The 16,993-nt window shown below is 37.7% G+C and overlaps 1 protein-coding gene across 2 annotated transcripts in view; it reads left to right on the forward strand.

Annotated features, from left to right (window-relative positions):
* Nucleotides 1-16,993, forward strand: part of LOC108975095 (nyctalopin) — a 277,437-nt gene that overhangs the window by 126,563 nt on the left and 133,881 nt on the right. Inside the window, exon 2 of one of the 2 annotated variants that reach the window (XM_018943364.1) lies at nt 1,585-1,646. The exons of the other annotated variant lie outside the window; for it this stretch is intronic. The gene's annotated coding sequence lies outside the window, so the exon portion shown is untranslated. The remainder of the gene's footprint in view (nt 1-1,584; nt 1,647-16,993) is intronic. 2 annotated transcript variants of the gene reach the window in all.

Consider the following 16,993-nt stretch of genomic DNA (forward strand, 5'->3'; position numbering starts at 1 on the left):
AAAATGCATATTTAAGTTATTATTAAATTTTTCAGTCTCGTTTTGTATTTACGCACATTCTGCGCTTTTTRCCATTTTTGTGCGAAATATTTTTGTAATTAAAATTATATCTGTACATTTGTGTCTTGTATGTACATATATATTTCTATAATTATATGTGTATCCTTGCATATGGAATTCGTTTTTTAGTCGCATGCCGCAGATTTTTAATCAACCGGCAGTTGGGCTTTGCACACACGCACACATGTGCATTTGGCGCATAATTTATTTGTATAGTGCCTTTTTGTATTTTTTTACAATTTTAAGCATTTTTTACAATTATTTGATGTGTGCTTCGCTTTGGTGTATTTTTTTTTGCGCTTCGGAATGCATTTATGCCACGCCATTTCCAGCGCTTTTTCGTTTTGCTCGTCGCATGCTCGGCGGCTGCGGTCGAAATGAATGCGAACTTATGAAAAATTTGGCGCGCAGGAATTTCATAATTTGATAGTCGTTACTGTGGCTCCTGCTGCTGTCGCTGAGTCTACAGTCGTCCGTCTCTCTTAATGCTAACATACATATATACAAACAAACGAACATAGCTCAGTCTTACTCTGACAGTTTTTGCCGTTTATTTGCCGAGTTTCCTTTACTTTACTTGCCTTTTGCCTCAACTTCTGTTGAATGCAAGATTTTGTGGAATTTTTTTATGAAATTTATATGCGTACGTGCGCAAAATTAGCAAAGCAGCCAGCAGGCGGCTGCGTAGAGTGCGCGCAGGCGCAATGAGTGCGGATTTGCTGGCTGCCTCTCGTACGTTGCAAATGTGACGCTTAAATTAGGCATTAAATGGCAAAATGAACTGCACCAACAACAGAAATCCTAACAACAACATTAACATTGTAAAGTCTAATAACCGTCTCCGTGCCTGCCACACAATTCCAATGAAAATGATGACTGCGATGACTACAATGACTCCAATTGCTGCAGCTTCTTCGGCTCGTAGCTCTTGTCCATCGTTGCCGCATCGCGTTGTACGCCGTTTCTACGCTTCTCATGGTTTGCAATTGACTGCCCATTGGCTGGCTATTGACCATGTATGGCGCGTCTCCACCTTCACAGTGCAGGTAGCCCCTCTTGTGGCGCCCCTCGTCCCCACTCGGTGGCATTGTGATCATCAATATCACTCCATCACTTCAATACGTCGCTGATGTCGGCTGATTGACAGTTGCATTCAACTTGTGGCTTGATCAATGACGTTTAGTCCAACTCACAGGCAGACAATCATATTCAGCAGAAATTTTGCCTACTCATTGTTCGCTCATTTATATCCTGCCAGTTTTTGTCTTTCTTCATCATTTCATCATTTCACATTTGTGCTTTGTTGTTGTTTTTTTTTTTTTGTTTGCTCAGCTAATTTATGAATTATTTATTTATTCGCTTTTTAGAAGCCATAAATGCTCATTTAAAATCACAATCGCACACACATAGCTTTGAATACTTGCGCGTCATTATTGAAAAATTCATATTGCATTCTTATTCTAACAAATTTCGCTTTTTTCTCATCAATGACTTATCCTCATTTTCTCATCTTTCTCATTGCAGGTAAAAATCGCAGCTTCTTGGAATTTTGTTTTCTATTTCAAACCACTGACTGGACTTTAAAGGTTTGCATAATTTAATGTGGAATGGCATATTCAATYTTATGTTGTTAAATGAAGGTAGAAACATTTTTATATATCATTCCAAGTTGGTAGAGCTAGATTTTGGGTACGGTTAGTACCGAAACTTTCGCACAGTCCTTTACCACTTAAAGCTCTTTAATATTGTAACCGCCGTTTGTAGGAAATGCCTGTATTTTAATATACAATTATACAAATAATTTTTTCGTCCCGAAATTTCRTGATTTAAAAAGAACAAGCAAAAATTGTTACCATCGTTTGCAGCAAATTTCTGTATTTTGATTACAATTAATTTTTTGGTCCCGAAATTTCGGGATTTAAAAAAAAAATTGCAACAATCGTTTGCAGCAAATTTCTGTATTTTGATTACAATTAATTGTTTGGTCCCGAAATTTCGGGATTTAAAAACGACAATCCCGACATTTCGGATTTTATGTAGCACATTGAGGTAATTTTGTATTGTGTAAAAATATAACATAAGTTATTTGGTGAATCCAGCAATTTCGGGATTTAAAAACAACAATTTCGACATTTCGGGATTTATATGTTCAATTTAATATTCGAACATTAAAAGTAAAAAGGTTTTCAAATCTCATTTCAAGTAACCAATAACTTTTTTGTTCCCGAAATTTGGGGATTTAAAAACAAAAAAACCCGATATTTCGGGATTTATGTAGCACATCATGTAAAAACTATAAACAATATTATTTGGTGTATCCCGAAATTTTCCTGATCCCATAATCTAATATGGCTTTTTCAGGGGCTTTTGGTAATGTATGTATATAGAGACAATATTGAACTGCTTGCTGATTCCCGACATTTGTTGGTTCGAAATGGCAAAATTTATACTGAGAATAAAACCTGAACTATTCTTAAGATTAAGATTATATACCAGATTAACTATAGCTAAAGTAAAGAGATCCAAAGAAGAGCCAAGAGAATATAGTTCCCTATAGACATTATGATTCTCTCGGTAACCACCACCTATTAATTTTTAAATAAATTTTATAACCATTCGTATAGTTCGAATGATTAACATCCACARTGCCTAAAAGCACTACCGAAAATGTGAAAGCTATATGTTGGGTGTGTATATGTTATAGAGGTTATATAGTAAATTAATAACTTCCCAAGAAAAATATATGTGGAGCTATCATAAGACTGTCTCTTATACACATCTTATAGTAAATTAATAACTTCCCAAGAAAAATATATGTGGAGCTATCATAAGACAACTCTTGATAATATACAACTTATTTTAGGCCACTAATAAGTAAGGAAGAACTAGTAGGAGTGTCTTTTGTGTGTACTTTTTGATTTCATTCATATTAAAGAGATATATTCTTTCATTCTTTAAAATTTCTTTAAAAACCGCTTTACCTAGTAAAAAAAACAGTCTTAAATCATTATGTGGCGCTGTGGACACTGTAATTCTTGACGTTTGCAGCAGAACAAATTTATTGATTGTTGTTATAGTGGCACAATTCTGCCGAGTTGRCACTYCTTGACYGGATCAAAAATCYAGGTCCATTTAYSTTACGTAGACCCGACTTTCGTGGGAACAGAAATTTATTGGATTTTGTTAGGRCAGGTATTGGCAAATAACAAATTTAGTTTTGGAATCTTTCCTATGAGGAGAGGGGATCAACAGTCTAATAAARCTACTGAGGTTCTGCGACAACTCTTGGCTATATTCACAAGGTATTCTAATCAAATTTGAAGCTACAGTTCTGGAAATAGTTAGTATAATATTGGTCTTTATTGTTCCTAATTTTTGAAGCAGACAAACAGGGAGAATTAAAATGCGGATATGAATCCAAACTTATAAAAATTATAGTTTTTCGACGCCCTGAGACCTCTCGACACCTACCGCACAAACAGGTCTTTTAATACCCTAATCGCCGCCACATTAGTTCGGTAAACTGTTTGGTACGTGGTTCAAATTTTATATTTGCCTCAGTTACAAAACAGTTAGACTAACATTTTCATTGTTGCTCAACGCCACGCGTGCCTTTTGCCATTTTCAGAGTTGTGCACTTCTGCCTCAAAGCCCCACGAGCRCACACTCACTAACTGAGTATAGTTTTTCACGCGACTGCGACGTGCGTTGTATGCAAATTTATGAAACAACAACACCAGCTAAGTAAAGTTAGAACAGAAAGTTAGTACAGCAACAAAAGCGGCGGCTTTGACTACACTTTCTATAGCGAAACCARCCTACGGATGGGACGGGATTGTGAGAGGGAAACCAGCGTAAATGTTTTTTGCAACATCCAACGCTTTACAAAACGCTGGAAATGTTTATGAAAATTGCAACAAAGTAAATAGGCAGCCATACATACATACATACATACATATATACAGTTGATATACTTTGCCTCTACATAAACTCAAGCCCTCACATATCTCCTCTTTGCTTTCGCTTTTGTGTTAGCTTATTTGTTGTTGTGCTGCTACATATTTTCCCGCATGTGTTCGCATGCCCCAACAACTCGCATTTTAATTTATGACTTTGTATTTATTTAAATTAGGAACTCATTAGGAGTCGGTAACGCCGTCTGCGTTTAAGCAGCCGCTCGGCCCCACTTACCTTTCCAGCGCCTCAACGCTGCCGCACACCATATARTAASGTTTCAYCGCCAAAGTGCTCCAGCGTCTGCATTGTAGAGTACTTCAGTGTTGCGCCAAGCGAGTCTGCCTGCCGCTTGCAACATTTTGTTGCCCACGCGGCATGAGTTGTTACTCTTTTGCTTGGCTTTTTTCATGCTGCTCGCCTTTTTTATGTCATTACCACTTTGGTTTGCCATTTTTTAGCGCCACCACTCTATACTCTTTTGCTTTTGTTGCGATTCTATGCGTCATACGTTGTGGTGGGTGGGCTGGTCGCTATACAATATACATCTACTATAAGTCTGCTATCTACGAAGCACATACATATAACTCAGTTTGCTCTTTAATAACCAGCTTAAGTGGTAAATTGTCTATTAGCAAATTGAGTTACGTCAGCGTATAAATCACTAATATAACTAGGGCAACAACCACAACAATAATAAATGGGACGTTGTGCTTTTTGGCTAACAGATTTTGTAAATAACATTTATTTTCAATACTTGCGAACCGTTTTGAAATAGTGATATTTTGTCTGTATCGATGCACATAAAAAATCTCTTCACAAACCTTAATCTTGCCAATTCATAAAATTTTTGATACACCAATTGAGCGTCCGGTGAAAAATTTTATTCCACAGGCATAGCACGAAATGTTCCCTTGCCAGTGCGACAAAGAAGTGCCCGTAGTGTCGAGAATGTTGCTGCCTGCTTGCACTTSAATTGAGGAAGACTCCAATTCAGTGTCTCACACGTCGTTCCCAAGTGTTATGAAAAGATCTTGGCCTACAACCTTACATGATCGAATTGACTTCTAAATCTTGAAGAGAGTCTGTTTTATTGCTAAAGACCAATGTCTGAAAATATCTTCACCAGAAGTAGTTTAATGTTGTTAAATAACAACTTCTTGGAGGTTATTCAATATCAATATTTCTTGAAATATATCAACTTCTTCCAATTGCGACCATAAAAAGTTGATTATCATCGATCTATACGACGCATAACACCCAAATAGTATTCCTTGTCGACAGTTTGGCGGGTCAGAGGGAACTCGGAGTGCACCATACCTCGATATTCAAAGGAAACTGTCAACATAACATTGATTGATTTTTGACCTGTTTGGCGTGGTTTTTTCGGCTTTGGCTCACCTTTGCCACGACATTTCGTCGTTTAAGCATCTCTTTCTGGATCATAAGCATACGAGGTGTGTTCAAAAAGTATCGCGAATTTTGAATTTTCGCGGGTTACGTATATTCGAATTTCGAATGCTTTGTGGCGTTATTTTGGTACTCATGTCGCTCATTTATGGCGACAAGCTCGGCCATTTTCAATGCTCATTAAATTGTCGACAGTTGCTTTGCTTGTACGTGCTTTGGATCGTCTTCGATTTTTACCGATTCAAAAAAATGGATCGAAGAACCTGTATCAAATTTTGTGTGTAAAACTAAATTAAATGCGAGGATGCATTCCGAATGTTGACTGTGGCATACGGAGAAGCTACCTTGGACCGAAGCAACGTTTATCGATGGTATAAAATGTTCTCAGAAGGCCGAGAAGTTGTGCCAAAAATTAGATTTTGCACCACGATAACGCCCCTGCTCACACATCGTTGCTTGTGCGCGACTTTTTGGCCAAAAACAACACACTAATGATGCCGCAGCCACCCCCAGATCTGGTCCCCTGTGACTTTTTCTTGTTCCCTAAACTGAAAAGGCCCATGAAAGGACGACGTTACGCTTCTCTTGACGAGATAAAGACGGCATCGAAGGAAGAGCTNAATAGTATTCCTTGTCGACAGTTTGGCGGGTCAGAGGGAACTCGGAGTGCACCATACCTCGATATTCAAAGGAAACTGTCAACATAACATTGATTTTTGACCTGTTTGGCGTGGCTTTTTCGGCTTTGGCTCACCTTTGCCACGATATTTCGTCGATTAAGCATCTCTTTCTGGATCATAAGCATAGATCCATGAGTCAGCGCCAGTAATAATATGTTTCATGGCATCTTGCTGCCGGAAAACATTGTTTCATTTACGTTAACGCACCGCTGTTTTGTTTTGTTTTTTTTTTTTTTTTTGTCGAAAATTGTGAAACCAATCGAGCTTTCGCTTTTAAAAATGGTTTTCACTGATCCTTCTGATATTCCAACGATGTCAGTAAAATCTCTAACTGTTAGTCGTCGTTTCTCAAGCATAAATTCCTTTATTTTCTTGACATGTTCATGGACTTGGTTCGCCATTATTTTAGTCGGAAAATATAGTATGAAGTTTTCGRTAAACTTTCAGCTATGTACAGCCATCTAAGCAATTATGCACAACACCATAAGATTTTATTGCTAAAAAATTGCTTATTAAATTAAATTATTGCAACACTCTATCTAATAACTTTAGTATTCTATTTATAAAAAATAATACAAGTATTCTGTAAAAGCGCTTCGCAACCGCAATATCTTAATACCTTTGTTGCACGTGCAACAAATGCCACCATTACTCATGCCCTTTTATGTGAACACTCAACATGCAGCAGCCTTCGATTTGCGCTGCTTTAATCCTTTGCTTCATTACAATACAATTAAACTGAGTCGCCACCAAGGTTGCCGCCATACAATAATGCATCAACACCCACATACAAACATATCTATGCATTGYTATTGAAATCAGTTAGTAGACGGCGTATTTCGCGCTAGCGAGTTACCATTGCTACTCGCTTATAAATAAGCTTTGCGTGGTAGCACTGTAAAACGATAATATACGCTGACGAGCTTCCCGCTCCGCACGACATTTCTTTGTTAGCGACTTCAAAAGACTTTAAAATTGCAACAATTATTGGTGAAAAAGCGACGGCCGTCAACGCGCTTTGTAGGCTTTCTTAGTGCAGAGTGCGCGCTTACTAAGAAAAATTAAAAAAAGTCGATTTTCTATTTATGTTGCTTTATAATTATGGCTTATTGTGCGCATGCGTATGGCGTTTCATTTCCTTCTTTACTTGCGCGCGCCAAAAGCGATCTGTTGACTGCGATAAACACCGCTCGGCTAGCTTGCTGATTACCTGGCTGCCTTTTTGGTTTTGGCTTCATCCGCTTTGTTCATCGGTCACCACTTTTATTTAGTTTCTTTTCGTTTATCTTTGCGGCTTGGGTGTGGATTTCATACAAGTTGTGCGCGCTGTTGCGCATGCGCGGCTAAATTATRCGCTTTTAAAAAGCACTTAAGCTTAATTGGATTGTGTGGTAGACAGGCGATGCCGCGCCGACAATGCCGCTTAAATTATCGGTACTCGCGTACATGTGTACTAATTTTAAGTTGTTGTTATTTTTGTTTTATATACGAGTATGTCGCTAAATATTAGATCCGCCCAGTGTTTGTGGAATTAGTGAAGTTTAATCCTAAATGTAATTCAAAAAATTTTTTCAAACAACCAGTCTTCTATGTAACGCTGATTTCCAACGGTCATTGGAAAAAATTTATATATGACATTATATTTCTTCTATTACCTTATGTATCTATATACCTGTCTCTTATACACATCTAGATGTGTATAAGAGACAGCCACTGAGCTGGTCTTTAATGCACCTGGCGATTCCAGGGGCAACATCTACGTAGACAGCCAGGCAGGCAGTCAATACAATAACTTCGTATTGCATATCGGCCAGAAGTGTTTTGGGAAGCAGGGCAGCAGTGGAAAGTGTTGACGGAATCAAACAATATCACTTGTACTGAGTGCCAGGAAACCAAAGCATCGATGGCAATGAAATAGTGAACGTAATTGCAAAGAGCTGTGTACGGCTAACATACGAAAACTACTATTAACATGGTAAAGAAAATCAAAACCCGATGGAACGATCTGCATGGGTGCAAAGCTGGAAAGTTCATGTGCAACACGGAAGATCGGAAGTACAAAACAGGAGATCGGAAGTACAATCGATAGAAAAGACTGTAGGAATATGATKSGAATACTTACWGGTCACTGTCTGGTGGCGACACAAGCCTGCARGATGAGGCTGACGGAACGAGAAGACTGCAGGAAATGCACGGAACGAGAGGACTGCAGCAGGGCAGCAGGGCACCAGGGAAACAATGGAGCATCTGTCACAAAAGATTATCTCGCATTGGTAAGATTACGTTGTTAGCACCTGGGTCCCATGGTATGATACTTTGAACTCYATCTGGTATCGCAAGGGACCAAAACTGGTCTATGCGTTTATTGGCCTATCAGTTTGATCTAAGCTAACCAAAGCTTTATATATTATACAGTTGAAAACAACGATTTGTTTAAATATTCCTTCAACTTTGACATTCCAAGAAAAAAACGCTTCAGTAGCTTACATCTTTAACAATTAAAAATTTAACTTCAAGTGACTATTTTTTATTTTCGTACGTCATAGTTCCGAGTAGCAAAGATATTTAAAAAAAAAAAATAAAAATTTGAGTTATCTCTTCTTTTGATTCTTTTCACACAATATATGCCAAATGAAGTAATTTTCATAAGCCATTTCATTATTATATTTTTCCGCATATTTTTTTTTTTAACTACGAATTATATTGGCTACGTACATTTCTATCACACTGTACCCCTTCCTTTGCACACTCATGCCTTCTATTTGTCCCATCCTGCTCACAGCTACTTTTTATGCAACTCCATATCTCCTTGCTGACCATCTTAATCACTTTGCGCACTGTTCATTCATCCACATCATCAATTTCCTCGCCTCAAGTACGCGGGCGCACACAAATCTACGCTGCCATCAACAACACCCAACCACGGAACCAGCGGACGTACCAGTCGRGGCAGCAAAGCCAAAAGTCTGCCAGGAATTGCAGCAGTTGCACGAATATCCGACTCCAACTGAAACCAGCTGCCCAACCAAGCATTCACGCAAACGCTGCGCTGCCGCTCGCTTCCATCACAGTTATTGTAGCGGCGATSCATCCGTTCGATTACGGTTCATGGCAGAATGAATTTCGGGTGGACAAGCAAAAGCGATGGCTTAAATAAATTTATAATGGTAAATGCTGATTGCTATATATATGTGTGTTGGTTGTTTGCGTGTCTGTTTGTCTTATCAGATGCACAATACGGCGAAGCGACTCGCTAGCAGCGATTTGATGCGCTGACCGGCAGCCTTTTAACTGCTTAGATACTGAACAGCGCTTGGCAGTGGCGAGTGGTTTGAGCGCGCAAAAAGTAAATGAAGTGAATTAGGAGTGGAGTGTAGTAGCAAAAGTGTGGTGGCCATATGACCTTTATGGCAGCCAAAAAACGTGCCCACCACCACCCGTACCACGCGCCACACAGCCATGGCGAATTTAAGCAGCTCGCTAGCTACTAGCAGCACAGCGCTTGTTCTATTTGCTGTATTTCTTGCAAACAGTGCATTCTTATTTGCCTTAACTATCTGTCTGCTAAAATAACCATTTCTTTGTCTCACCCTTCMAGCGTCTACTCCAATTCCTCCTCCTACTTCGTCCCTTCGTAATATTCGTGCAAACGCATTTCCTTTGAATGCTTCATATTAAAAATGAATAAAAGCCGAAATTCAAAAGATATCCACGCTTGCGATAAAAACGGCAAGAAATGCAGCAAAAATACCAAAACAAAACTGCAAAAGCAACAATAAATATTCAGTAGAGAAATCAACATGCGCTACTCCCCAAAGCAAGTTCACTGTCTCAGTCAGCTAGCGAGCAGAGTGAAAAAAGTTTAATGGTTTTCGTAGATTTCAATAATAGATTTAAGGTTCGAGTTCAAGCTCACAAGACCATTAAATTGTTTTTCGTTTTTCCACTCGTCGCTTGCTTTTGTATCTTATTATTTCCTTTTAGCACTTCTCCCGTAGTAGACACACCCTACAATAGCGCTTTCAACAGTAGTATTGTTGCGCTCCTTAAGGGAATTGCTATTTGTTCCATATTGGTTTGGCGTATTGCTCTCTGTTCACTCATCGTTTGAGCTGGAGATGTGTTTTCAGTTAGACGCTGGCTAAGGTAGAAGCCTCCCAGCTCTTAACGGCCGCAATTATAAAGATGTTCTCCGCAATACCTAGATTCCTTTTAACCTGAGTCCAAAATTCGTTAACTTGTTCGAGCATTTTGACTGGTAATTGACGCATGACACCAGTGATGTATTTCGCCAATGCCTGAATCGAACTTAGACTTKAGAATTTACATRTCCYCACAGAAAAATGTYTAACRTTGTGATATTMMATGATCTTGGTGGCCAATCRACCAGCCCAAAACGTGAAATTATTTGCTCACCGAGGGGTTCTATCAATAAACCCATTGAACGATGCGATCAGTGGAAAGWAGTGCCGTCTTACTGAAACCAAATGTCGTCGAGTTCACGAGCTTCAATTTTAGGCATCAAATGGTTGGTTATCACGGCGACATAACGGTCGCCATTGACGGTTACGTATTCACTGACATCATTTTGAATTATTATGAACCGACAATTCCACTGACACATAAATCACCCTAAACCTGTGTTTTCTTTTTTTTCTGGATGAAATGGCAAGTCCCGAATCTCTTTTGATTCCTCTTCCTCCAAAATGCGGCAATTTTGCTTGCTTACATACCCATTGAGCCCAAAATGGGCCTGATCGCTGAACAAAATTTGACTCAAAAATGTCGGATCTTCWGGGAACATTTAAGGAGCCCAAAAAACGAAGCGAGGTCGCTTGAGTAAGGTCTCSAAGCAAAATGCGCCAAGTMATTYYACACGTCAGTCCAAGTAGGTGCGAACCGCGCCGAATCGTCTCTCCACGGTCTTCATGTACACTCTCAGCTACGGCTGCTCTCTTTTCATTACTGCGCACTGGACTTAGCTGGGTCCCAAGATGGGTGATGGTGTTACGAATAGTRCATATGCTCAGTAGGCTGACTTTGTTCGTCATAAGTTGAGTCATTCACTCTTTAATTCTTAAACGGGTCTCGATCAGGAAATAGCTTATGACAGGCATGCGAAAAGTTTCAGTTGCTTTTCTAGGTGGCTTGCACATAAAAAACCTTCAAAGAACATTTKTGGAAAAACCATTGAACAATATTTTTATCCTCTATTTTCTGTCTTATCAGAGATATCTTTCTCTTTCACATCAATAAGGTGCTGCTCTGCTTTACGCTTATCATTTTTCGACTGTTTTTGCTCTCACTCCCCAGTAATCGATAATGCTTGTGAGTATTTAAGTACAATGCAATTTGCAATAAATAAAAATTATAGTGACACTCTAAACGAATGAAGCTAATAAGTTAAGACAATCTGGACCACAGTCCAATCATAGACGGATGGAAAGTTAGTAGGCAAAGAAAGAGCTAACGGGAAGTAGGTGTGYGTTAGAATGATAGTGTCGCAAGCATTGCAGTGCCACATGAGTATATTTATCAAAGTCGCGTACGAGCATTAGAGACAGAGGTTATATAAGTATAACACATTATATACTTTCCGTTGACATTTTATGTATGAAAGGTCATTAGGAAAAGTCATCATAAATAATATACAATAAAAAATTATAAATTCTTGAAACTCCTTAACAAACTTTAATTTGCGAATATATATTTCTCAACTGATTTATAAGAAGTTTTATTGTTTGTCAAGCATAAATTCAGATTTATAAGAAATTTTAATACCTGTCAAACATAATTTCAGCTCAAAGTGCTCTGTAAATTTATATGCTGTGTGCTTAAGTCTTATGCTTTTGCTCAGTGAGATGCTCTTGAACCCGAAATACCGTCCACATTCATATAAAATACATTATATGATTTTAGTTAAAGTATTTGATTTCCAGCTAATACGAATTCAATTATCTAATTTTATATGCTTCCTGTTCACTAATTCACCTATTTCCTACCGGGTATGCACCTATTCTCGCGCTATGCTTTCATGTTGTTAGTTCACTAAAATGGTTATATACTGAAAATAATGTTTTTCGCAAGGATAAACGAATAAGGATATCTCTTTCGTTGGAATAGAATTACACTTGTTAGGAATGTCAACGCATAAAGCAAAGTGAAAGACGAAGATGGCGATTAAAAGTTTAAGATAGCGGCGTAAACGGTTAAATAAAAAGTGCAAACTGAGGAAATGGTAATATTGGTGGACASTTTTTTGGTCGAGAGTTTAAAGGAGGAGCAAAAGTTAACAATAGCGCGCCAGTCGTTTCTGCTTTTCGTAATTTTGCGCCAAGTCGAGATATCAAGTCCCGTCAAGCCTATTTCCAACTGATCTTTCCAACTGAAAATTTTACTTTGCTTCCCCTGGCGAGCATTGCGTCGAATACTTTCAGATCTGAAGTGTTTTCATCCATTCGGACGACATGATCTAAACAGCCTCTCCACTATCTTCTAATTCGTTGAGTCGCCTTTTTGGAAACCTCGTTTGGTATGGAACGGCTCGGAGAGGTCCTTCCGCATCCTGACGCATCTTTTGGTATTGTTCAACGTCAGTTTAAACAGTGGTTTTTTGGGGATACCAAAATTCACGCATAGCGACATAAAGGCAGTTCTTTTCGTGCTGTCAAAAACAGCTTTGAAATGGAGGAAGAGGTAATGTGTGTCGGTCTTCTTTTACTGAGTCTTTTCTTGATAGGATCTTATATGCTATGTTGGGCAAACTTATTCCACGCTAGTTGGCGCAGATGTCTCTTTCTTTTTGTGAATTGGACAGAGCACTCTTAAATTCCAATCGTTGGGCATGCTTTCATACTACCATATTCTTCAAAGAAGCTGATTGCATGCCGCTTATCATTTCTTCGCTGCCGTATTTGAATAGCTCGGCCAGAAATCCATCGGCCCTCCGCTTAGCACGCTCTAAAACAGTTATACGTACGCAGCTTTACTGTTAAATAGCCATCCCTTTCATCGGTCACTTAAACTGAATGTCATAATAGTTGGTGTTGCAACAACAATAACAAAAGCAGCAACCCATACTATTAAAGCGATAAACAGTTAAGACTACACACACTCAAAGAGAATGTCAAATATCGATCACCTCCTGTGCGTTTAAGCCTCAGCATTTACAGTTCGACAGAAAAATTTGCATGAAGTGCTGATTCAAGTCAAAGTGCTTGTCCACTTAACGTTTAAGCTTGAATTAATGCATTGTGGGTGAGTGTGGTTTTTAGCAGCCGTTCGGTCGAAGTTTAACACATTTTTTGTGTAAAGCTCTGCAAAGCTCGGCGGAATGCCATGACGGTTAGGAAAGGCTAAGCTGCAGAATTTAGCAAAGAGAAAAGATGCAATTTTATGTCTTGTGTAAGTTTCTGTTTTCATACATTTTTTTTAAAGCTAAAGTAGCTCGTAAAATTTTAAAGCAAATTAAATAAGCGCAAAAATGTTTGTTGAATAGTTTCAAAAGAAGTGTTGTAGCCGAAGTGGAATGTGGACAATTAGCTTTATAGAAATTATTTTTAAATTCTCTCTCTGTCGAACTTTTCGAACCATTCTCTCGTCCTATATATTCAAGTTCATTTGCCACATAAACTCACTGTAAACAATAATTACATATTTATCCAGTTCCATGCCTTTTTATTTTTATCAGCAAACAGTTTGTCCTATCTTCTCCCTGCTTGGTGACCTTAACAGCAAGAAAAGAAAACTATTGCACATTTAAATTTACGCTAACTACTTCCGCAAGTTAACATTGAGACGTTACATAAACTGGTCATAGAGAAGTGAAAATAACTAAATACGCACAAATACAAGCTTGAGATTGTCCATTACAGTAATTCTACTGAGTTGCAAACGTTAATCGGTGCTTAAGCGCCTGAACATATGCTACCATTCTTGTGAAAATGCCAGAATTACTTGGACAGCAATAAAAGTAAACATAATAAAGAACAGCAAACGGTTCCATTACTTTAAATTACATGAATTGCTAAACTTTGACAGTTTTTAAATTAAGCAGGGAATGTGAAAGAGAGTAGCAAACAACAGTTCTGGGTTTTGTTTTGATTACTTTAAGTTCGAATAACGATTACAATTTTATATACTTGATAAAGAAAAAGTAATGAGTTAATCAATTTAACTCTTCTTATTTTCTATTCTTTTCTATTATTTTCTTTTATGAAATAAACATTGTAGTATAAATATAGAACACAAAAGTATCCATTGAATATTTTGTAAAAATTTGAAAAGATGTATTATTTAAAAAAATTATGTCTTTATAGAAATGAAAATTACGTTGTGACAGAAACTACGCTGAAAATGTAATTAAACAAAACCACGGACAAATGATATTTCAAGAAAATGTTGTCCGTTCGAATGACTTAACTGGATATTTTAGTATGAAACGCGTTTTTGTTTGACTCGTTTCAATAGAGCTGAATATTTTCCAAAAATAATGCCGTAAACAGATCTCTTTCTAAATGCCTTATTGTACAAATTCCGAACCCACATTAATGGAGATCATTATAACAGCTGTTGAAACATATGTTTATGAGTGTGACATACAAACAAGTATGCAATCATCTATATGTAGGGGAAAAAGAGTCGAAACCAAAAAAAAAAAAAAACACAACAAAGCCGCTCAAAAATGTACGTGATGCTCATTGATTTTTCGATATTCGTGGTTGGGAGCATGATGAATTTGTTGCCGAGGGATAGACGGTCAATAGGAAGTTCTATTTGGTTGTATTGAGCCATTTGCTTGAGAACATCTTTCAAAAAACAGCAAGTATCGAATCCGACCATGTTTGTGACCAAATTTAAAGATAAAAATGCAATCAATACCATCGTATTCACCAGATATGGCTCCGTATGATTTTTTAAGTTCCCCAAGCTGAAATAGCCTCTACATGGAACCCGCTTTCAGTCGATGAAAAGATAAAAAAACTTCGCTGAAGAAACTGAAGGCGATCCTAATAAATTCGATCCCGAAAAGTGTTTTGAGAACTGGAAAAAATCGTTGGCATAAGTGTATGACGTCTTGAGGGGATTACTTTAAAGGCGACAAAAGAAATTGTGATGAATAATTAAATAYTTTGCATTTCATTTACAATTTTCGGAAACCTTTAATGTTCATTAATTTTTTATATAGCACGTTGTTTTATATACAGTGTTAATCAAATTTTTTGTTGAAGTTTATGAAATTTTATATAGAATACTTTATGAATGTATGTATATGATATACATGATATTGCTTATGATATACGATCACTTAGTAATCTAGTTTCAAATAAAACTTGCCTACATTTAGGAGTGAGGCAGCGAGGTCAGCGAAGTCCCGCACCTAAGATCCGATATTAATTTTAACATTCCCGCTCGCTCTACCAGGCAGTTTAGACCTTTACTTTTAAAATTTTCGAGAACAAATTTCGAGTTAAACGAACCATTCCGCCGTATATGTCACGATTTCAATTCTCATTCCAGCACATTTGATCTAACAGATTCACTCTTTACCATTAAAAAATAATTTTATCTACTCTTAACAAGTAACATTTAAAAATTATAAACTTTAATCTAATTCTTAGTTTTGGCAGTTGAAATTTTTGTTTCTGTAGCTGAGCAGCTTAAGATCGCAACGCTTAAAACTCCCTTGCCTATTATGACTCGGCTAATTGCGCCTCTCGCGTCGGTTGGGCGGGAGGATGGTAATCGTTGGGTATTATTATTATAAGATGTGAATTTGTTGTCAGAAAGGATGAATATAACAAATGTGTAATCTTTTAGAACTTGGTTTCCAATTTTCAGTTTTTGAAATAACCTAACTTTTGTATGACACCAATGTATGAAATAACTTTTTGCTTTACAGCTTTCGCTCGTTTCTTAGAGTTAGAAAATATTGTTATTTATTCTTATTTAATATTAAATTTTGTTATACATCGTACGTTCCAAAGTAAACAGAATCTTTAAAATAAAACAGAACAAATATTTTTTCGGCAAAATCAATTTATTTTATTCAAAATAGTCTCCTTCTGCTTCAATGCAGCTTTTTGCAAGGCCAAAACGCGTGTCGAACGAGTGTTTTAGCTCGTTGGGCGGTATAACCGCCAGTTTGACGGTGCAAGCCTTTTGATGGCCCCTACGTCTGCATAACACTTTCCTTTCATGGGCAARTGCATTTTTCCGRTAAGGAAGAAGTCGYATGGTGCCACATCAGGTGCATACGGGGAGTGGTTAATGTATAAAATGTGATTTTGGTCAAACAATCGTCCTTGGAATGTTGGTTTCTGAGCAATTTTTGGTCGTCAGTCAACTTGTGCGGAACAAACTGTGAACACACCTTTCGTAAACCCAAATGTTCGGCCAAAATGCGATAAATCGATGTTCTGGAGATGTTCAATTCCATTTCCATGAATTTCAATGATGATTTCGACTGATTTTTGATGAATTTGCGCACAGTTTCGATAGAATCTCGGGTGATCATAGATTTTGATTGGCCCACATGTCGATCGTCATTTATGTCCTCACGACCACTTTGAAAGCTTTGAAACCACTCGTGCACTMTGTTACGGGATAGGCAATCATCGTCATAGACTTATTTCATCAATTGAAATGTTTCGGTAAAAGTTTTACCAGTTTTAAAACAAAATTTAATGTTGACTCTTTGTTCGAAGCTCATTTTCGCACCGATAAGACAAACATACTGACACTTAAAACGCAACAACTTCACTTCCAACCAATGAAATGTCATGAAATTCACTCACTCACTGGACAATCGATAAAAATAGCAGATTCTAATGCACCGTCGACGTATAGATGGCGCCACCAGGGGGCGCTGGATTTAAAAAGTCCTGTTT

This window comes from Bactrocera latifrons, unplaced genomic scaffold, assembly GCF_001853355.1.
Source record: "Bactrocera latifrons isolate USDA-ARS-PBARC rearing strain unplaced genomic scaffold, ASM185335v1 scaffold_61, whole genome shotgun sequence".
In the NCBI taxonomy this organism is placed as follows: Eukaryota; Metazoa; Arthropoda; class Insecta; order Diptera; family Tephritidae; genus Bactrocera; species Bactrocera latifrons.